The sequence below is a fragment of the Lepisma saccharinum genome, chromosome 11 (assembly GCF_977018435.1).
Source record: "Lepisma saccharinum chromosome 11, izLepSacc3.1, whole genome shotgun sequence".
Classification (NCBI taxonomy): domain Eukaryota; kingdom Metazoa; phylum Arthropoda; class Insecta; order Zygentoma; family Lepismatidae; genus Lepisma; species Lepisma saccharinum.
Window position 1 is genome coordinate 17,361,904 of NC_139239.1, and position 23,217 is coordinate 17,385,120.

The 23,217-nt window shown below is 37.9% G+C and overlaps 1 protein-coding gene across 1 annotated transcript in view; it reads left to right on the forward strand.

The window, feature by feature from the left end:
* Positions 1-23,217, forward strand: part of Hmgcr (HMG coenzyme A reductase) — a 231,876-nt gene that overhangs the window by 85,378 nt on the left and 123,281 nt on the right. The gene's annotated exons all lie outside the window — the stretch shown is intronic.

The window sequence follows — 23,217 nt, forward strand, 5'->3', positions numbered from 1 at the left end:
CTACGTAGAGACCCCGGATTTGCTGTATTATTGTTGTTATGATAAGATCTTTCAAAGGACATATTCTTCGACCCCCCCTTGCTATTTGAAAAAATTGAGTCGACCCCAGCCTACCCCCTTGTAGGGGAATGGTTGGCATCTAAACGTTCCCTCTGAACATCATGGAATACGTGTTTCGGCATTTCTTCCTATTTACAGCCTTTCTCACAATACCCAGGGTGGGGTGAGACTTTATGGACACCCTGTGTATATGATATGATTTTGTTCATGTTTAGTTCTGCACAACAGTGATGTAGTGTAACACAAATTGTTATTGAGCAATGAAAACGTAATTATTACTAATGATCATTTTTGGAAATTGCGTAGAAGTAATTTCTACAAATGAAAAGATTGTCGAAGAATGAAGTCTGAGAAATTTCATATGTTTCAAACTGTTGTATTCTCGTTTATGTCAAGAATTATTAAGTTTAACATGTATTATTTTCTCTTATGTTGAATTTAGTTTTGAAATGTGGTCCCTTTCTTCATAGAATAAGAATAGTTTGAAGATGTATTCAACTTAACTTCAAGAATAGAATAATACATACTCAACTGAACTCCAATATAGAGCGTATACTCAACAACCTTCCGAATCACCAGTCATCCAAGCGGCTTTTTCATTGGGGGATGCGTGGTCATCGTGTGAGTTCAATCGCCGCTGTTTTCTGGCTTTCGAGACTAGAACCCGCTACTTCTCTCCAAGTAGCTCCTTAATTGTTGGGTCAACATCGAAATTTTGGCAGCTTCCAACCGGAATCTAACCCGAGATCGCTCCCATCTAAGGCGAGAGCGCTAATCATTTGGCTACAAGGGCACCCAATAGAACGAGATACATATAGTATATATACATACGTATATTGGATCTAAAGAAAATGAAAGCCAGGTGAATTAAAAACAGAAGGTAATAATTTACCCCTAAAATATAGTATTATCGTACGCGTGGAACTGGTTGTAAAAGATATGTGTAAAAAAAGGGAAGGAGCCAAATCGACGACTTGTTTTTAAAGGACTTGTATCAGAAAGTAAGTTGTATATTAGTAATAGTAGAATGAAAGTAGTGCATTTGATTAGTGTTTAGGAGTAGGGCAAAAATATATTTTGAGTTCAGTGTGTGCCACCATTCACCTTACACCACTTGAACGTTCTCATTTCAATTCGATCTCTCAGATTATTGTTCACAATTAGCGTAAGGTCCCCATGCCGTTACATCCTGGTCGTGTGGGATGATGTGATTTAATTTGAATACAATGCAGTTGGAACAAACGGGGAGAACCTTATGGGTGTTAGCTCTCTTGCAAGTCTCTTCTGGTGAAAGGGTTAATACAAGGAGTTGGCCTTTCTCTTGCAGCACGAGAAGCCCATCTTATTCGTATGTATTTGGATCTGTACCAAGAAGGGTGTGGAAATAGTTTTCTTCTTTCCTAATATCCCTGCACGACTTAGAAACGGTACTTCCTTGATTGAACTATACACGATTATATCTTTGTAGTAAGCTCTCTGTGGCGATGTAATAAGGGATATTGGCACAAGGGCCCAATTTGGGGCAATTTTCGCTCTAAAATTACATCAACCTAAATACGAAGTTACACCATCCCAGATGCAAACTTCTGGATAAAACCTTGCATGTTAGAACTATAGGTGATTAGGTGAACTGTCGTTTGTTCACTTTCGATATTATGCATTGCCGTGTTTTCGCTTAGGAATACACCTTTTTACCCTTGATAGGAAAGTTCTCGGAATACTTCTGTTGACTATTTACTGCGTCTTCTCATTTTTAACCAGAAAATGTGCAAAACTTCCTTTAAAAACACTTGATTTCCTTTTTCGGGGTGGGTTTTTCAAGGAAAAGAACAATTGTGGAAACCTGGATTGGACCGGACCGCAAGGAAGGTAGAATTTCGTGAGTTTTTTTTGTGATTTACCTCCATTTCATCAGCTTGCATCTTCACAAATATTCACATGACTTAACGGCAGTCAGATCTACGTGGGAGTGTAAGACACTCAAATGCCAACATCCCTTCCACGTAGTACACTCTGGCCTTCTTTCTGCAGGACTAGCTAGACTACAGTACTCTGGCGTCTTGACTTAGCCAGTACAATCTTCTGTGGAGCTCGTGCTGTGTTGTCCCGGTATGTTTGTGATTCTCCCTTCATCCATCTCATCACTAGAGCTCGGATTTGTATATAATTTTTCATATTCTATTCCTTTCTAGATACATACCTTGACACCTCAAATGTCAACGAATTATACAACTGCATGATTTTGCATAAGTTTTATGTTACATATTTTTACATATTAGCCAGGATATTACTTATTTTACATTGCTAATTTACTTTACATAAAACAACATATTCCGGTATTTTTTTTCCTATTTTGATCCTTTTCCCTATATTTTAGAACACTAAAACATGATGAATAAAATTTGTAGCTATCGTGATGTCATATTTTCTTACCAATTAGATGCTTAGTGCTTACGGTTACCTAAAATTGACTGCCAAGTCGAAAGACAGGCTGAAGACGACAATAATAATAATAATAATAATAATAATAATAAGTAAATAAATAAAAACGAACTGTTATTTATCGAATGATGCAGGAGTCCCCCCCCTTTCTGGTTACATATTTTCGTTTCAATTTTAAGTTTTAGCCAATGCACCTAGAAACGAGGCATCAGTGGACAAGAAAGCTACTTTCCTGTACGTAGAGAGTTACACAGTGTGTTTCCTTGTACAAATAGTACAAAGGTAGCTACACTACCGACAAAAAGTTTAAGACCACCATGAAAAACGGCCAAAAAATCAGTATGGAATGATGTATGGAACCAACGGTTCCTGTCCAAGAAAGACGTGACGATGATACACATGGAAAATGCAATGTAGTCTAGTTTGAACCTCGCAAGACGCGAAACCAATTTTTTTCCGAATGTGTAGCATGTGGTTGGCAAGATGGAAAGTGACAAAAATGTTGCCGAAGCTGGCAAAATTGCAGCTGTGTGCGTGAGACCGGTCAGTAAGGTAGCCAGCCTCATGCGCATCCTTATCAGTGGCTCAGGGTCAGTTGCTGTTCATGCAGGCGACATTGCGGCCCATTATTGTGTGTGAGGTGTGCAAGGTAAGTGGGGTTGTGTGAAATGGCCCGTCATCATGGGGAACAGGCGAGTTCAGTTGACTAGCGTGCTGTGATATGTGCACTGAAAAATGAAGGTTATTCGGAACGCGAAATAGCAAGAAAACTGAATATTTCCAAGACTGGTGTTCATTGTGCATTGGACAGATACCGTAAAACCAACAGTCATGCTGACCGTGCACGTAGTGGAAGAGCTCGTGTAACGTCTGCAGCTGACGATAGATATATTGCAGTAAGTAGCAAACGGAACAGGCACCTAACAGCCCCAGTCATCGCTGCTTCCCTGAATAACAGCAGAGTGACGCCTGCGACTGTGTCAACGGTGAAGAATAGGTTGCGTGAAGAAGGGCTGCATGGCAGAGTAGCTGCTAGAAAGCCATTGTTACGACGTGTGAACAAGACGAAACGATTGGCCTGGGCTAAAATGCACCAAGGTTGGACTGCGGATAACTGGAAACGGGTACTCTGGACCGACGAATCCAAATATGAATGATTTGGCAGCAATAGGCGAACCTTTGTGCGTCGAAAGGTCGGCGAGAGAATGAAAGAAGAGTATCTTGTTCCCACAGTGAAACATGGGGGTGGACGTGTAATTGTGTGGGGATGTTTTGCCGGAAACCAGATGCGGGACCTTCATAAAGTTCAGGGAACATTGGTAAAAGAAGGGTATCATCAGATATTGGTGTACCATGCCATCCCCTCTGGTCGTCGTCTTGTTGGTAATGGGAATATTTTTCAACAAGATAATGATCCCAAACATACATCCAAATTGTGCACGCGGTATTTGGAACGCAAGGCAACAGAGGGGACATTAGTTCTCATAACGTGGCCACCACAGTCTGCTGATCTTTCAGCAATTGAACTGCTATGGGACCAAATCAATAGGGACATCAGGAAGAAGTTACCCAGCAACACTCAACAACTACTATGGGAATTCATCAACGATGCCTGGCGTAACATTCAACCATCCTATCTGGACAAAGTATTGGAGCGCATGCCACGTGTTTGGGCTGCTGTCATTAAGGCCCATGGCGGACATATTGATGAAAGCAAAATATGAGGTGACATTAGTATGTATAGTGGCTGTACCTATGTTTGTACATTGCCAAACAGAATCTTACATCTGTTTCTTGTACATTAATTACAAAATACATTCATTTCTACTGATTTTTGGCACTTTCTCCTGGTGGTCTTAAACTTTTTGTCGGTAGTGTATGTATTTTCATTCGATTGTTCTTTCTGCAGGTAGTAGTTTTTGTTTCCAATTTGTTTCGAAAGGCTGGCTCTCTTTGTCTCAACGCAGTCGGAAATTTGACAACTGCGCCGAATTTGAATCTGAAAGTGTTCAACAATCCTCGCTCCTTGTAGTAGGTGGAATAGCTCAAACGTAAACAATACTCTGATATATATCTAGCAGAATTCTTGAAATTGCTTGGATACTAGATTTTTATTAATATTACATATTCTTTGATACTACGTATTTAGCTACATATCCTTTTGATAATACATATTTACGTACATATTTTATCAATTATTGTTACATATTTATGTACATATTTTCTACTTTGATATCACATAAAAATCCGGGCTCTACTCATCAGGCACCACTCATCCTAATCTTCGCGATTAGCCAAAAAGTGGCAGAAAAGCGAAGTAAATTGAACTAAATCAATCTATTCAACGTGGTTTTGCTCCCATTGCACGACTGGTATCTTGCAAGTGTCAATATTAGCAAGGTTCCCGCACAGTTATTCGTCCTCTCTAGAAATCTTGGCTTGACCCTGTGGAGTCAGGTGCGGTACTTAACACCCACCAAGTCGAGGATTTGAATGTCGTCATCAGGATGGACGTTTCCGTCCATCCGTATCATCACAGTTTAATTTTCCATCATTGCCTATGTACCTAACGAGTGATAAAAAAAATCTAATGTTAATAGAAGAAGGATTCGACCAACGCGAGGGAATCCCATTGTGGAAAATTTGCCAACTTCGAACTGCATTTGTGTTGGTTCCGTCTTGAGATGCCTGACGTCAATGTTTGCAGAAAGTATTGACACAGCTTGTACAAGTTAAGGAAGCATGTGGGTTTATTTCTTTTAAATCGCTTTTTATTCGATTAATTTGCAAAATCGCATGCGGATGTTGCTACTGTTTATTGTTCCAGATCAGAAATTTCTTTCAATATCTTTGTCAGGGCTAAAAGCATATTCCTATTTCATGCACAGCGAGGTGTGAACCAAACAATAGGCAGCAGTAATATTGAAGAAGTTGAATTCGAATTGGGGTTTTCCATGACGTCATTATTGAATTTGTATTACTTGTTGCTGCCTTATGGAGTGCCTAGTGTTCCATGTATACTGTAACAATTAGGATTTTTTTAAAAAAATGAAAATTGATATAATTCCTAATGTCCAGGTCTTTTCTCCGATCCATGGTTAGACTCTGTAGCCAGAGTTTGTGAAGTGGTAGACTTTTGATCTCACCACCGAAGTTCCCGATGTAGAGTCCCGCCCTAGTCATGGGTGTTCTTGTGACGGTCCCTTCATCAGTTTCATCTAATCATTACTCATCCTCATCGTCGCGATTGGCCAGAAAAGTAACGTAAATGAACACACATACAGTTCCATAGCTGAGTTTTCCCACGTAATCATCTGGAAATTGTGCACGTTTTCCCCGTTATTCTGTTATTTAAACAGCAAATGGACGACATTGCAGAATTGAAGGTGGCATGTGTACTGTGCTGTTTAACGACCATTGCAGAAATAGCGGGAAATCAAACTTTTGTTCCCGATTTCGTTGCTGTACGAAGGCAAACACTTGTGGAATAATTTCTGCGAAAATAATTTTGCAAGAAACTCGACGCACCTGAGTAAACATTTATTGTGCCTCACGACTTTCATTACGTAATGTAAAGCATGGTATTATCAAGCTTTACGGTGTTTGTAATCGTGCCACTGATGACATTATGCAAATGGGGGATTCCAGCTCTCTTCAAATACATTTTACTTACTTCTGCCTGTACTAAGGGGGCTCATTCGGCAAATGGATCTGTAATGAAGGGTCAGCCGGAAGAAGGGAGTATCTCAGAAAGCATATTTTAGGCAAACAAACATTTGTATTGTCATATTCAAGCAAGGGATGAAGAGAGAAGACAATGTTCGTTCATTACTATCAAACTATGTTTTCTGAGTCCAGCTAACCCTTCAATTGTGTTGGGTTTGTAGTAACGAAGAGATGTCTGAAAACATGATTTTACGCATTGTTAGGGGCCTCTGAGACTCAAGTATGGACCTCATCTTTGCCTTCAATACTACACCACATGATTCTATGACTACCGAACGTGGCCTACTTAGCCACCAGCTAATATAATAGCGGGAATTAGTAATTTTTCACACGGAAAATAAACGCTTGAGCAGGTTTGGCAGGAGTGAGGCCCCCCATAGAGCATGACATCAAGTTTTCAGACATTGCGTAAGTAGTGTGTTTGGTACCACAACCAGGACAACAAATGATGAGCCCCCCTCAGGCAGAATTGGCCACACTTAAAACAAGCTCAACATGCCCATATGAGCTTTTTGCTTAAGTGTAGCACCCCGTCTAACCCAAGACTTTTGTAAAAATGCCCTCGGGAATTTCCCGAAGCTACAGTGTACAAATGATGAGCCCCCTCAGATTGATTTGCCTACACTTATAAAAGGCACTTCTGTGAGATTGTTATCCATAAATTTGTTAAAAATATGCCCCTCTTGATATTTTTTTTTGCCCACACCTAAAACTAAGCCACACCCACACACCCACACACACACACACACCCACACACACACACACACACACACACATATTTACTTCTGGTTTAAGTTCAATTGGACACCAGGTTCAATTTGTTTATCTAATATTAAAACAATGTAATATGCAGAGCCCCTCTAGAATTGCTCTGTGACTCTCTCATTTCTTACATCATAAACATATGATTTTTCACCTATGAGAATAACACTACATATAGTGTCATCAGGTAATGCCTCATGGAATTCACAGATAATTTTAATGTTTGTCCTGTCATTAACCACAACTTGTTTCCTTTTTGAAGTGTTGATGACAAACATGGGTCTCTGTGCTTTGAATTCATCTGATGTGTAATACATGTCAGTATTGCCAGTAGTGACCCTTTTGTATGCTGTAAATGCTTCATATAATTTAAGGAAATCATCCTTGGAAATGTCTAAATTATAATTTTCTCTAGGGAATACCTCATTTCTGCCATTTTTAAGATATATGTTCTTGATGTTGCAGCTATCAAATCTACTTGAATTTTTTTCCTGATTATTGTGTCTTCCAGTCTGAAACAGTACCACCACAAAATCCGGCATGTCATATTGTATACTGGAGAATGAATTTGTAGCATCAAACTCATAATAAGTACCAGATGCAGGCTTCTGTACACATTGATATGTATAAAATTGTAAAGGAATCTGTGGATTTTTTATTATATCTGCTTTGTATTTAAGAGCATAACTGGCTTCATATTCAACAACTGGGATTCTTAGCTCCATAGTCTGAATAATGCATTTGCCTTCATCAGGTAGGGTATTGGGCAGAGCTTCCCCTGTAGAGTTTAATGTGCTGTACCTCATCAAAGCATTATTATCATTGGCAGCTCTTCTAAATGTGATTCTTAAACCACCCTTCCACATAATGTCTTTGTAATCTGAGAAGAATCCTGGCAACAGGCGCATAGGGAACAGCACTGTGTGGCTCTTGGATAATATTTTATCACCAGCCTCAAATCCTCGGTGTTGGGTAATTTTAGTGTGGCCAAAGCTGTGGAGGTAATGCCGGGATAATCCACTCTGTTTATAACAACACCATGCTTTCTGATCTCAATTTCAGAGAACAGATGCGGCACAAAATTGTCTACCAATCTTATATTTGAATTTACCGGATAATCTGTTCCATCGAGCTTTACAACATCAAATTTGATGTATAGATCTGCTCTGTGGGGGTGTATAAAGCCATCCCCTACATCAAGATCAACCTCAATTTCTGTGTTGGGTTGATTTAAATTTGCAAATGTCCTCCTGTTTGGGGGGAATGATTGTAGCTCATAACTCAATATTTTCCATTATTTTTTTTGTATGTATTTTTATTTAAATATTAATCTCTATGATTGCAGTTGTTGTGGCTCCAGCAAAATCAACTAATTCTTCTTTTTCATTAGTGACCATCAATTCAATATTATCTACTCTGTTATGACACACAGGAAAATATAATGTTGGGGATGGAGTGTAGATGATGAGCTCCATAAATTCAGAATTAGGTTTGAATGTTGCAATGATGCCAGTTTGTTTGTGAGTGCCTATGCCATTTGATTTGGTGATCATACCCTCGGCCACATTACAGTGAATATTTAGAGTCTCTATGGCTAAGAATTTAGGTATATTAATAGCAGTGTGTTTGATGGCTGGTTCAAGTTTTGTGTTGTTCTCAAAGCCTAACAGCTCTCCTATAGTACCCAGATCCACTGTTTCTGTAGCAGATACAATCTCTACTCTGTGAGTGACAGAATTTTGAGTTAATACTATACCTCTGGGTAATTGAGCATTTAGAGTGGACAGATTATACTGCCCTGGAGTGATGACAATTTTTTGATCCCCTACTGCAATTTTGTTGTTGTGATGTGTAATATTAGGGATCAAGTACATGCCATAAAATGCTCTGAGAGCTATTGTTTTGGGATACACTATGTCATCATGCAATTTGAGTTTCAATATTGAATTTTGGCTGGTGAGATGGAATACCCCCATGATGTTTTAAATACCACAAGGCTTTTTGAAAATTTTCAGTTGATGGTTTATTTATTTGAGACATATATCTGAGAACAGATAAACACAAATGTCCACAATTAACATCTTTGAAATTTTGAACACGGGCATTATTGTAATAAAGATTAGCTGATTTTAAATATTTTACTAAATTTTCAGGTGGAACACCTCCAAATGAATCAAACACAAATGCCTCATTTTTTAAATATTTAAGATAACAGATCCAGTGAGTGCCCTGATTTTTGTACTTATCCAAATTAACAATGCCACACTCTTTGTTGAGTGGTTGTTCTGGTAAAGAATCAGACATGTACACACCTCTAAAATTTTTTATGCCCAGTGGCTTGATTAAAGCTTCAATATCTTGGTTTGTAAGCGGCTCTTGTTTTTTTTAAACTTATTCATGGCTCTCTTAACACCTTTGCCTTGTTTCTCCATGGCCAGGTTATGGCGCTTCAATTCATCTAATTCTGCCCTATTTTTCTTGGCATCTATTACTGTTTTTGCTATGGCAGCTGATCCCCCAGCCAAGCTCCCAACAGCCCCAAGTGCTGCTAAGATGGCCGGGATAGTAAATATGAAACCCCCTACATGTGATTTTTTCTAGATTGTTGTATTTTTTTTAATTGGGGGGTACTAAGTAATAATTTCATACCATGGCCCTTTGCAAGACAAGAGCTTTTTTCTTGCGCTGCTTTTTGGTTAAAAGACTATCAATAGTTTTAAGAGATTTAAGACCTGCATAAGGTATTTGATACATAACACCCTTGGCCTTCATTCTAGGTTTATTATATACATATTCACAGCCCCCACCCCAGTTTTTGTTTGGTGTTCATAGCTATGGTGGTCCCCAATGCTGCTATTCTCTCACTCAAAGAAGCATCTTTGCTTACAAATCTACCAAATGCAGCCTCTTCTAATTTCTTGTCTGCAACATGTCTCTTGTCAAGATCAGAATGTGTGTTGTATGCTATGTCATGGTCTCTACAAGCAGCATCTAGGGGATTAACACCAGGGTCCCTTCTGTTTAATCTATGGTCCAATTTTGTGCCTGGACCACAATACTGATAGCCTGGAATGTGTAGTTCAAATGGCAGCTTGTTTATAATGTCATTAACCAACCCCCGACCCTCAGAAATATTCCAAAATTTAGGTGGTAGAGTATTAATAATTTTTATAAGATATCCAATCCCCTTAGTGTCATTCACTATAAAATTAAACAATTTTGTGCTTATCATGTCCATAATTCCAACCTTTTCATTGTAAAAATTGTGGTTGCCAGCATTTTCCTCCCCAGCTATCACCAATAACCTATCTACAAGTTTCCTGACATCATCAACCCACACAAATTCTTTAGGCAGGGTGTTGTATTGTTTGATTCCGCTGCCAGTCTTAATTTGTGACCATATGGGCTTGATTAAATTGTTGTATTTTGCTCCACTGCTAGACTTGACTCTTTTTTGTGTGGGATCATTGTTCTGGTATAGAGCATCTGATTTTATTAATATTTCTTTGTAGTGTTCATAATCTTGATCTGTATAGCTGCCAGGCCTTTTCCTAGTCATCAGTTCCCACAATCCAGGTGTGCCGGGATATTTAACAAAACCACCTCTTTGTCCAAGATGAGATTCTGAATATACAATTATATCATCTCCCATAAATGTTACTCTGAAATTGCCAATTCTATGTATGATGCTACCATCACGCTCTGTGTCAGCATATAAGCCAAAGACCTCATCTTTGTTGTCTTTAGGTGTGCTTAAATATTTTTGAGCAAGAAGACCCACTTCAATAGGATCCAGAGTAGCTTCAATTCTTCGAGGAGCAACAGGACTAGGTGTATGAATACTGGAAAGTGGGGTGATTGGATAATCTAATATGTTCCTTGCAGCTACAGGTACAAGCTCTGTGATCAAATTTTGATTTTGCTCTGTAACAGTTTTGATATTTTTACCTAATTCACTAATAGCATCAATAATAGGCTGTTCTGTTTGTTTGTGTTGTTCATAAATTCCTCGGTTCTGTGATTTCCATCCCTTAAATCTTTTTACAAGATAATCTCTTAATTTAAGATCATCAATGATTGGCCTTTTCATGGTTATTTATATATGTTTCAATGTCTAGAAAATTGTTGATTTTATTTCTGTATTTGCCACTATTGGGTTTTCTTGTCATATCAATTGTGACAAACCCATAACTGTCCTGGTTCCAGCACCTACTGCAAAACTTGGAAAAATCATTGTAGCTCAAGTCCCCACCTACATATTCATCATGTATGTGTTTGAGGTTGGTATGATCTTGATAAAACACACATATAAAATTGCTGTTGTCTCGGATCAGCTGCTTCGGTATTTTAGAAAAAGTCTGTGCCAGGTAGAAGCAATCAATGTTTTTGTGTCGGCCCTGTGTAAAGAAATTTCTAACCTTGTTTTGATTATCCAATATAATGTCATCAAACACAACAACAGAATTATCGAGACATTCATGGAGTGGCTTAACATCTGATTCAAAAGTGGCAATATCCAATCCATCGTATAGCTTCATCAACTGCTGATATTTTAATTGTTCCAAGCTCTTAGAGAAAACATACAAGTGCCTGTTTTTCCAGTCTAACCAGTTGGGTGCCAATAAAAAATTATCAATCATTAGTGTAGTTTTACCACAAGCTGATGGCCCAACAATAAGACATCTAATATTTTCAGGCAGCAACTTGCCATTTCTCTTAATCTGCTGTTCAGGTTCTGGCAGCCTCTTTATAACATCCCAGGTGCTCATATTATCACCTTGTCTGCATCGATCCAGCTGTGTTCTGGAAGTCCTAGCCATTTGACAAATAACTTGTTGCCTTTTCTGCGGATGATTTTTTCTATGAGATATGTGTCAGGCTGTTTAGTTTTGCTGAGTTCTTCTTCATAGAATCTGCCTTTGAGAATTTCTCCTCGGTTATCTTTTATTATATATGTGTTAAGGGTCCCAGGTTTAACTTGAACCACTGTAAATAATTCTGTGCTCCAGTTTCTTGTAAAGCCTCTTTTGAATAAGTGCTTATATTTGCTGATTCTTACTTGATCACCCACCCTGTATTTGGCCTTTCTTGTTGTTGGCTGGTATCTAGGATAATAAACAGTCCTGATCAATTTTTGCTCATCAGATGAAGTTACTTCAGAGGGTTTCATGTTGATTGTGGAATGGACCGAGTTGTTATATTTATGTAGAAGTTCTGGAAGAATATTAAGCCATTTATAATTACCTTGAAGTGTAAATTGTTTATACATAAGATTTTTTAGGGTTTTGTTGTATCTCTCTACAATTGAGGCTTTGAGATCACTGTAACTCGAGTAATGTTTTATTGACTGGCTTTTAATAAATTGTTGGAACACAGAATTATAAAAGTCTTTGCCATTATCTGTTTGCAAATAGCGCGGTGATCTTCCACTCTGATTGATGATTGTCCTGATGGCTTCTGTAACACATTTTCCAGTTTTGGATTTGAGTGGCACAGCCCAGGCAAATTTTGAAAATGTGTCTATTACAGTAAGTAGATACTTGTAGCCCTTGTTGATTTTGTCTAAGTTTTTCAGCTGTCCACTTGCCATCTCAATCAGGTCCCCTTGCCATAAATCATCTATGCCTTTTGTGACTACTGGCAGTCTCTTATAATTATGTCTGGCTTGTCTGTGTAATTCATCAACAATAATTTGTCTAGACATAATATGAAAACAAGAATATTGCAACTATGGGGTGTTCAGCAGCTGATACTACAGGATTTTCTAAATATAATTTGTCCCCTATTTGTATTTTAAATTCCAGAGAGCCATCATCTTCAGCATAGGCTGTTTCTAATGTATTGTGATCTGTAAAATCCTCTAACTCTACACTGGTGATTTTTGGTTTGTTGTCAGCATTTGTTATTGATAAGGTGGGGTAGTGATGTGCCTGTGGTTGAAGCCAATATTTGATCTTGATTGGTCTCAGTGTGCCCCCAACAAAAAACTGGTAATAAAATTGTACAGGGACAGCATATATATTTTGCCACCTGGTGTAAATGGTGAATCATATTCTTTGTTGGGGATGCTGTACAATTCAAGAATTACTGTATGTTTTGGATTCTCGATTATGCCTGTTATTTCTTTTTCTGCTGTAAGCAATCTGCTTGTTACAGATTCAAGGTGCTCATTGATGGTCCTAACAACATCATCATGGCCTGGCTTGATCTTTATGTCCACAATAAGTTTCTTGTATTGTTGCACAATCTCTTGAAGCTGGGTGGCAAAAACAGACAGAGCATTTGCTTGATTGGATTCCATGGTCCCTAGCTGTTGCTTGATATTAGCTACAATTTGCTGTAAATTTTCAATAACTGCCAATTTTGAATTTTGAGCAGTAAGATCATGGACCTGTCTTCTGATATCCTCAAACAGGGCATGCAGTTCATTAATATGTTGATTAGTTGGTAGAGTGGCCACTGTCTGAGTAAGTTGTTTGATCTTTGTCTGGATATTCTTGATATCTTCTGATTTCAATATGCGATTCACTGCTCTCTTAATATTTTTAAGTTCCTGTGATGTCGGGAGATTTGTTACAGTATTTTGCAAAGATTCAAGTGCCAATTTTACATTATTTAATTCAGATGCATCAGCCACATTTTGCATAGCATTTTGGAGCAGGGCTATATCTGCCTGAGTGGGTGTTGATTGCTGTAAAATTTCAAGTTTTGTTTGGATATCATCGATCAAGTGATGAAAATGAGATAGCTCAGATTCAGTGTTGAGGTTTTCAAGCTTTGTGATCTGTTCCTGGACACTAACAAGGGTATCTACAATACCGGGCAGGCGGGATTCTAGAGATTCTTGTACATTTGTCAAATCACTTTGCACTGCTGCTATTGTACCCTCAAGATGGGTTATGGTACTTTGAATTTTTCCAAAATCTTCATATGTTTCAAGTTGCAGCTTAATGTTGGCAACACTCCGAGTTATTGCACTCAAAGCATCAGAAGATGGCAAGTTGTTCATAAAATTTTCAAGTGTCTCAATTTTTTCTTTAACCTCGGCTATGGCATTGTTCAAGGGGTCCAGATTAGGTATTTGGAGTGATTGAATCTGTTCTTTTAGAGTGGAAATCACTAGATCAAAATCTTCTTGTGATTTTATGCTTTTGACAATTGTTTGGAGCTGTGCCTGGACATTATTTATCTGCTCTTCTAATTGCTGTTTCAATTGCTCAGAGTTGGTGGCCTGGGTCTTAAATTTGGCTTGAAGAGCTGCTACAGCTTCTTCTAAACTTTGAAAATTATCCAATGTGGCCAGGTCAGTATATTTCTGAAGCAATAATTTGAGTTCTAAGTCAATTTTAAGAAGAGGGTCCATGCATTGTGATTGCAAATTTGTAATTTCTAATTGAAGACTGGCATTGAGTGTGGTTTGTAAAGCTTGTAAATCACTTCTTAATTTCTTGACTCTGACATCAAGCATAAGAATCTCATCACTGTGATCTTCATGTCTTGTATGGCCAAATATATCATTAGGCATTTTTGTTTTAGTGGTTATTTATTATTGAATATCTGATTCTTAATTCTATAAAAAAAGGTATAAGCTTGTCATATGATCCCGGGACCTCAATATATAAGCAGTCACCAGCAGAAACAGTATATACAGTGCCAGAAATCATGTTTGAGTGCTTAATTCTATAAATATTTCTCCCTACTGAAATCTTGACATCACCCTCAGGGGTTGTAATAAATTGTAATTGCCCACCTACAGGTAATTGGTAATGATTTAAATTATTGTTAAATATGTACAATGTTTTACCTGTTTCATCATCAACATCTGTAAGTATGCTGTTCAGATGAATAATTAACAAGCCACTTAGTTTAGATATTATATCAGAAGAGGGTTGTGGTGTTGGCAGCTCCATAATAGCCTGTTTTTTGAACCCAAATAAGTTCATAGGCATGTTTATTTATTTCAAATCATGCTCTGTAATTGGGCATTGTTTGGCACTTTTCAAATCACAATGCCCCCATGGTAGAGTATGTATGCCACATGATAAAATACATCTCTTATCATCATGTGGGTCCAGAGCCACTTTTCTTACAATATTGCTAGTCAATAAGTGATCCACACTGAATTCTGGATTCTGATGTTCTGATTGTGCTACATGATTTGAGGCAATTTTTGTAATCTTCAAATTGGAGCTCTTTTTCCACAATCACTCTGCCAATGCCCTTGGCCTTTTTGGCAACAACACCACTACATGTTTCAAAACTGTACATCTTGGCCCTTAACCCAGCAAATGCCACAATAACATCACCAAGTGTCTCATCTTTTAACTTGCCAGGCACTTTTTTGTTGTGGGGTTTAATTTTTGTATGTTCACTGGTATCAAAGTATTTAAACAATTCAGGCTGTGCCATATCTTGATAAACATCTTCTGTTTGAATATCAAGAACAAAACTGTGTCCATGTACATCAATTTTACACAATCACCATAAAAAGGTTTCAACACATCATAATACAATTTTAACATGTGTAATTTGGCCAATTCCAATATCACAGCCCCTACATAAATAGGCTTATCAAATTTAATATTTGTTTTTTTCATGTTGAAGAGTGCCATATTTTCATCATAAATTCTTCTATAATTGAAATTAGGCTTTGCAATCAATTTTTTGCTCCGGCTGGGGTCAGTAATTATTTTAACATCAATATGTTTTCTGACATTTTCAATTGTTTTGCCATACACTGAATTGACCATCAATTTAAACAGGGTCTTATCAAATTGGCTCATTGCAGATGTTCGAAGCTCTGTGTTTGTAACAATATATGGCTTCAACCATCTTGAGTGCCTGAACCTCAAAACTTTTCCAACTTTGCTCACTTGAACACCATGTTTCATCAGGAACTGGAGGTTTTTGTAATATATGACATAATTCTGTTTCGGCTCTAGAGTCATCATCAATTTCTTCTGTTTAGAGCCAGGTGAACACTTAACCTCGGGAATTGGGGGCAGATCAGAAAATGTGTTGTGTAAATCATCAGGAATTGTCAGATCAACCTCTAAGAACAGGCCATAGTCACTGTCATCAAAATTCTTAAGATCCTCAATGTTAAAATCTTCAACCCACTCAAGCCCTGCATATGGCAGTTTATCCATCATGGCATAACCATAGAGGCTGTTTGCATCTACATACAGTATATAATTTGACGGCAGTGCTGGATCATAATCGGGAATATATTTGTTATTTGCTCTGGCATATCTCTGAGAACATTGCACCATGCCTCCTCTTATACATTGTTCCATAAACAGATACATATCTTGATCCTGGATCAGATCCAATTGCATTTTAGTGTTTAAAAACATTGCAGACCATGCTAGGCCCGGAGCACTGTAAAAATACATTGGATCCAGCTTATAATTTTGCATGGAAGATTTTCTGAATGCCTGCAGTATATCAGCTAAGAGGGTCACATCAAGTTTTAAATATGCCTTGTGATAATCACCAAATGTCTTGCATTTTAAATTGTTCCACATCAATTGGGCATGGTGATAATCATCATCAGTGATTCCAGATGCTCTGATTTTGCTGTAAAACTCTTGTTGTGGTGGCAGAGAACACTCATCAAATTTAGAAAAATCTGTAACATAATCATATGGATATACACCCTTCCGCCTAATTAATTTCAGGTCCTGATTTGGAAACAAAGCACATGTGATTTTGAATTGATCATCAGATAATTGAGTGGCCAGTGTAGCCAGGCTAGCCGATAAAATTCTGTATGAATCAAGAAATCTTAAGTGAATAGAAACACCATTAACTTTAATTATTTTGTTAATGGCAATATATTTCTCATTATTTTCAGCTAAAATATTTAAATTCTGCTTGTCAAACCCCTCGTACCTGATCAAATGATGAAAATCATAATTGGATGCACCGTGGCAAAATATAGGGACAAATTTTGGTCTCTGGATCTTAATATTACAGCTATTACACAGGGCCATTAAGAATTTACCATCTGTATGGGAATGGTGATGTACCTTGATATTTGTATCTGAAATTTCAGAATCACATACCGGGCATTTTTCTGCTTTGTTGAAATCTTCAATCTGTTCCTCTGTTAAAGGCAACATAGGTTTTGATTTTAATAAAATATTAGATGCTATGTCATGGCACTCATTTTCTATTCTATGTGCTAATTCTTTGATGGCATCTGGTCTCATGTATAAATATTCTTTACAAACAACACCATCCTGTACAACCACATAATAAAAACTGGAAGGTTCATGTAACTGGTATGGTGTAATTGAAGATTCCTCAGGGTCTGGGCTGCAGAATGCAAGGGGTTTGAGATTTGATTCAAAATCACAGACTATATATGCTGGGTGTTCCAACAGGGCTTCAAATGTTTTGAATTTTGCATTTTCACTTGGCTTTGGCATCACCATATGAACAGGTTTATGGTTGCCACAGTATTTCAGATGCTCAATTAACTTGTTTTTAGCAATTTCTGCATTTTTTTCACGAACCCCATTCACCATTTTTCTACCATCAAATACAGACAAACATCTTCTGCACAACTTGAATATTCTATGAGTTTTGTCTAGTTGTGTTCTGACTAAAGCTTCAAGATTATGTATCAGAGTGTAATGATATGAGCCATCCTTTTCAATTAAGAGCAGATCAATCGGAATAGCAGATTCATCATCAAGTGTACTGATTCTGAGAGGATCTATCAAGCAATTGTCACGGCCAGTAGAACAAGTAAATACATTAATAGATAATTGTTTGCCATTGATGTGCCTGGCCTTTTTTTCAAATTTATCAATATTCTGAACAGACATTGGATATTCTAAACCCTCCATTGCTTCATCAAAATCATTTTCATGTTGTTTATAATAAGTTATTCTCTCAGGATGCCTTAAAACTGGATACAAAGCAGCTAAAATACACCACAAAAAGCATTTCTGGTCGGTATTTTCTATATTAACCACGGCTGTTTTGTTTTTGATATTGGCAGGTAATGGCAGATATGTAGATCCTTGTAATGGGCTGAATTCAGAAATATTAACATATAACTTGTGTGAAGATCCGCATAGGCTCCATCCAGACTCTTTTGCAGCAAATTCAGAGTGTTTAATATTCAATTGATCTATCAAACTGCTTATTATTTTGTCTGAATTTGCATTTGAATATACCGGTACAGTTTCTGTTATGTGGGGCTGTGTAAATTTTGTGCCATTTGGCTTCTTATATTGTTTAAACAATTTGAGAGACAGCTTATAAGAGCCATTTTGTGCATTTAGAATTGCCTGCACATCTGGATTTATACTGTTCAAAAAATTCTTAATGTCACATCTTGGCTCTGATACAAAACAGTGATCCCTTAATTGGCCGTTAAAACTGCTATGGATAGGTGGTGCATAGCGTGGCTGCTTTGCCGGTCCAGCATTAACAGGTGTTTCATGCTTCCTTTTCAGACCAGATGTAGATGGTTGAGGGGGCAATGTTGATAACTGTGCAGAACAAGAGCCCACATGTCTATTGAAATATGCCTTGCTAAATATTTTATGGCATTTAGGACATATTTTAGTGGGAGTTCTACATTTGCCTGGGTCACAATTCTTTTGGTGTCTGGCCCAATTGGGGCTGGATATATTCTTATTACACTGATTGCAATATTTTTGATTTGGCATTTTTGTTGTTGGTTTATTATATAAGATTTCCTGGGGTTCAATTCAAAATTTTGTACTTAATATATATATATATATTGTTCAGCTGTGTGCTTTGTATATTTCTTGTGTATATTTAATATGTTAATATTGTTAATTTTTATTCTCAGTTTATTATATAAAATTTTTTGGGTTTTTAACCAAAACTCTATGCTTATTATGACAGGTTGTAAAGCTAATAGCCCACAAGTGGAAAAAGAGAATAAATATTGATCTACACTGACCTTCCGCAAATGCCTGCACAGACATGCATGTCTAGAAAGGCAATGACCTAGCGCTGAGTGTTATGTATTGATTTTTGTATAACAGGCTGGGACAGATATAAGCCTGACTCTAAATATGAGTGGATTACAACAAACAAGCTGGATGCAACAAATATCAGATTTTTTATACAAAATATAAGCCCTTTTTGTTCAATATACCAGAAATATATTTAATATGAATTATATATTAAACCAAACAGGCCTGTAAGTATGAGCAGCACTGTAACAACACATCTGTTCTCCTCAGCCACTCTCACAATACTGGGTGAGGAGTAATGCAAAATCTCTTTATATACCCTAAGCATGGATTAAAACATCTGAAACAACAAAGCAATCAGAATATAACACATCATCACATTATGTCATAATTAACCAATCAGAAAACAACACATGCATAATATTGGATAATAATTTGTTGCACAGCATGATGCAAGAGCTCTTGTCTGTTGCATAATATTGGATAATAATTTGTTGCACAACATGATGCATGTGTGTGTGGGTGGGTGTGTGTGTGTATATGTGTGTGTGTGTGTGTGTGTGTGTGAGGGGTGTATGTGGGTGTGGGTGTAGGTGAGGGTGTGTGTATGTGCTTAATTTCAAGTGTATCCAAAACAATATCAAAAGGGGCATATTTTTAACAAATTTATGGATAACAATCTCACAGAAGTGCCTTTTATAAGTGTAGGCAAATCAATCTGAGGGGGCTCATCATTTGTACACTGTAGCTTCGGGAAATTCCCGAGGGCATTTTTACAAAAGTCTTGGGTTAGACGGGGTGCTACACTTAAGCAAAAAGCTCATATGGGCATGTTGAGCTTGTTTTAAGTGTGGCCAATTCTGCCTGAGGGGGGCTCATCATTTGTTGTCCTGGTTGTGGTACCAAACACACTACTTGCGTACAAAACTGTCCATTCTCAATAGCCGTATACGAGTAACGAAGCGTTGTAAAAGCTAAGAAGTTCAAATAAGTTCAGAGAGATGACACTTACTACGTCTAACCTGCGCAAAGTAACATGATAGATATACAATAAAATAGAAACCATTATTCTTAATGGAACTAAGGGAGTTTTTTGAGGCCATGTTTTTGTGCAGATAACATTCTGACCGTTAATAGATGAAAATTCTGCCATTTGCCTTTCAAAAACTCATCTTCGACCTATGGTTTAAATTTTCCAAATAGCATACAAGTTAACGCAGAATACGCTTCTTATTTCACATTCTTGTATATAACAAATTTATATTCCTTCAAGAGTAGACATGTGTAGAAATAGTTGTACATTTGAAGAATTGAAATATTGATACTCCGATAAAGTTCTCATGAAAGAAGGGGGGGGGGGGAGGTTTCATCCCGGATTTTGTCGCTTGTCCGTAGTATTTCGTTGCGGTACTTCCCCGTAAATTCTTAACGCTGACCACGACTCGAGATCGCTGTAAGCCAGGTGCATGACCTTGCATTGAGACAAATCCAAGTTCATTCCTTCGGGAGGATTTCGAACGGGACTTCCCTGAATGAAATAGACGTGGTCCAGAGTCGGATGGTACTGACAATGCAAGGTCAGAAGTGTGACCTCGTGTCGAGGTGACATTTACGTCACAGATAGTGTTTCTATGAACTTTTCTTCATGTGCATGGGTTTCACAAATGGATTAATTTTAGACGTGTTTTCCTCGATTAAATTGAATGAAACGTGATTGGCACTATAAAGTTTGTGAGATGAAAGAGTTCATGTCATTGAAAAAATAAAATAATGCAAAATATTTGTGAATAAAGTAAATGGCATGGTATTGAATTATGAAAGCACGTGGGATGACAGTGAGGAATTAGCGACAATCTTGGGGAAGGCAGTTTATATTAAATTAAACATGTTCATTGGAATTTTATTGTTACTACAATTAAAGCGAGGTTTATTACTGGTTGATTGGCGAGTTCTTACCACATTATTTGAATTTCCAGTCTAGGCTTTCCTGTGTAAAATAGGTTTTTGTTACGTGTTGTGCGCGTCCTCGAAATTGGAATTCCCGAAGGAGTGTGTCTACGGCTTTTGCCATTACAATTTTGTGTAGATATTTGGAATCATTCAGCAAACGGTGCTGGTCGAGAGTTTGTAAGTTTAGAAAGGACAAGAGATGTTTTGTTGGGAAATTGCTTGAAGAAGAACCCTGTAACGAACTATAGCTATTGAAAAAGTGTAAAGCGCATTCGATTCAAGAGAGCCGAGTGGGATGCGACAGGGACCAGACTGGAGAACAGTATTCTGTTATTGGAGAAATGAATGACTTGATCTATGTGCGTGGTATCACTAGTTTCAGTAAAACGATACAGTAAATCTAAGAGACGCATGGTCCTTAATGTGGTGCCCACAATATGTTCCTCAAATGTGAGCTTTTGGTCGAAAATAATGCCTAAGTCTTTGTTAGAGGATACCTTGTTATTATTACCAGAGATGGAATAAGATGACTTTAACAAGTTATTTTTCAGAGAAATAGTGACAGTAGTTCATTTTTAAAGGATTACTGTAAGGTTCCATGTCAGACACCAGGAAGTAAATGTTGTTATGTCATTCTGGAGGAAAGTTAAGATTTCTCTTAACATTTTATAGTCATCTACGAAAAGAAGGTAATTAGAAAGGGAGCTGCGAGATGATCTACAAGGTCATCGACGAATAATATCGTCATATGAGAACCAGAGGAACGTAACTCCAAAAATGCGGATTTCAGCTTTGTTTAAATAAATCCTCTGTAGAGCTCTGTTTGGAGTCAGGTCGACATATCTCCGTCTCTAATCCTTAGTATCTTAAATTTGCTCACTCTTTTCTTAGACTCAGACATATTCCTAAGAATACATTATTTCCTATCTCCTGTAAGTTTTATGAATTAGGGTTACGCCCCTCTGGTTCTCACACGACGATATTTCCGTGTGTTCTTTCTCTCTCTCTCTCTCTCCACCTCTTCTCTCTATCTAGGGGGGGGGGAGGGTGCGCGGGACCTTAGGTTAGCTTTGAGGGAATGTTGAGGGTGCTGTTGGTGTGGATGTTGGTAACGGCAGCAGTGAATCATAATAATGGGGGTGTCAGATAGTTAAACGAAAGGGGGATGCCATTAACTTTTCTGTCAAGTAAAGATGTATTGTGAGTTTTGGAACATCAAGGGGCGAAGTCGCCAGAGAGTCTTATTGGCCATGACTGATTAATTACATTTCATTTTCATCCTAATCCTTAGCGATTTCTCATGAGCCTGGGGGTAGAGAACGATTCTCTCTCTGGTACCACTTCTACAGCCCATAATTCCCATATTTTTGTTTCCATTTTATTGTAATCCTCATTAAATTATATCCATGCTGATGTACAGTGGGATCCATGAGTATTACCTTGCAAATTGTCCATCAGCAAGTTCGTGCACTTCATTTGATCCAATAAGAGCTTCAAGAATTAGAAGAAAACTCAAAACAAGCTGTTCACAACTTCTGCACCAGCATACATAAGAATCCATAGCTTAAAAACACATAGGATGTAAGAGAAAAATTAATGAAAATAGTCATGGACAATTTGCACGGTAATACTCATGGATCCCACTGTACGATGTACACCATAGAGAACGATTCCCGGGAACGTCCCCCCGATGACGTAGTGATCAAGGGATCCCGGGTTCGATACCCGATGGAGGCACATAGTGGTCCAGGTTCCACTTTAAATTGCTTCAGTCCCGATTAGCCTATCTGTGCATAAAGTGGACTAAAAAAGTAATTGAAGGACAATGTCTGATGCGGTTTGCATACCTTGCAATTATCTGTAGTTCTTTCACAACGATTGTCCTACATTTCTTCATGGATCTAATTTAGGTTTCATTCTTTCCCTACGGAGAATGGCGAGTGCACAGCTGCACATGCTTATTTCTTGTGAATTCTCTGATAACTCTTGATGATCGCACAGTTCTCTGAAGTCCTTAGTGGATTGTACTAGGTCAAGCCAGGGCAGATCTGTGTGAGAGCACTCTCGCATGCGCGTGTGTACTGCAGAGCGAGTAGCTGTACTGGGGCGTTGCTATAAGTGGCGTGGAGAGGAGGAAGAGCGCGTCGATCGCATTTATTAGGTGAGCAGGCGGTAAGCCCGCACCGCACGGGAGCGCTTCGTTGTTTCATTTCGTTTTTTTATATCAAAATTTTCAGAGAAGCTCAAAGATTAATGAAGTATTGTCTTCTGTTATGTATGAAACGATGCCGTTACACATTGACGGTATTTTTTT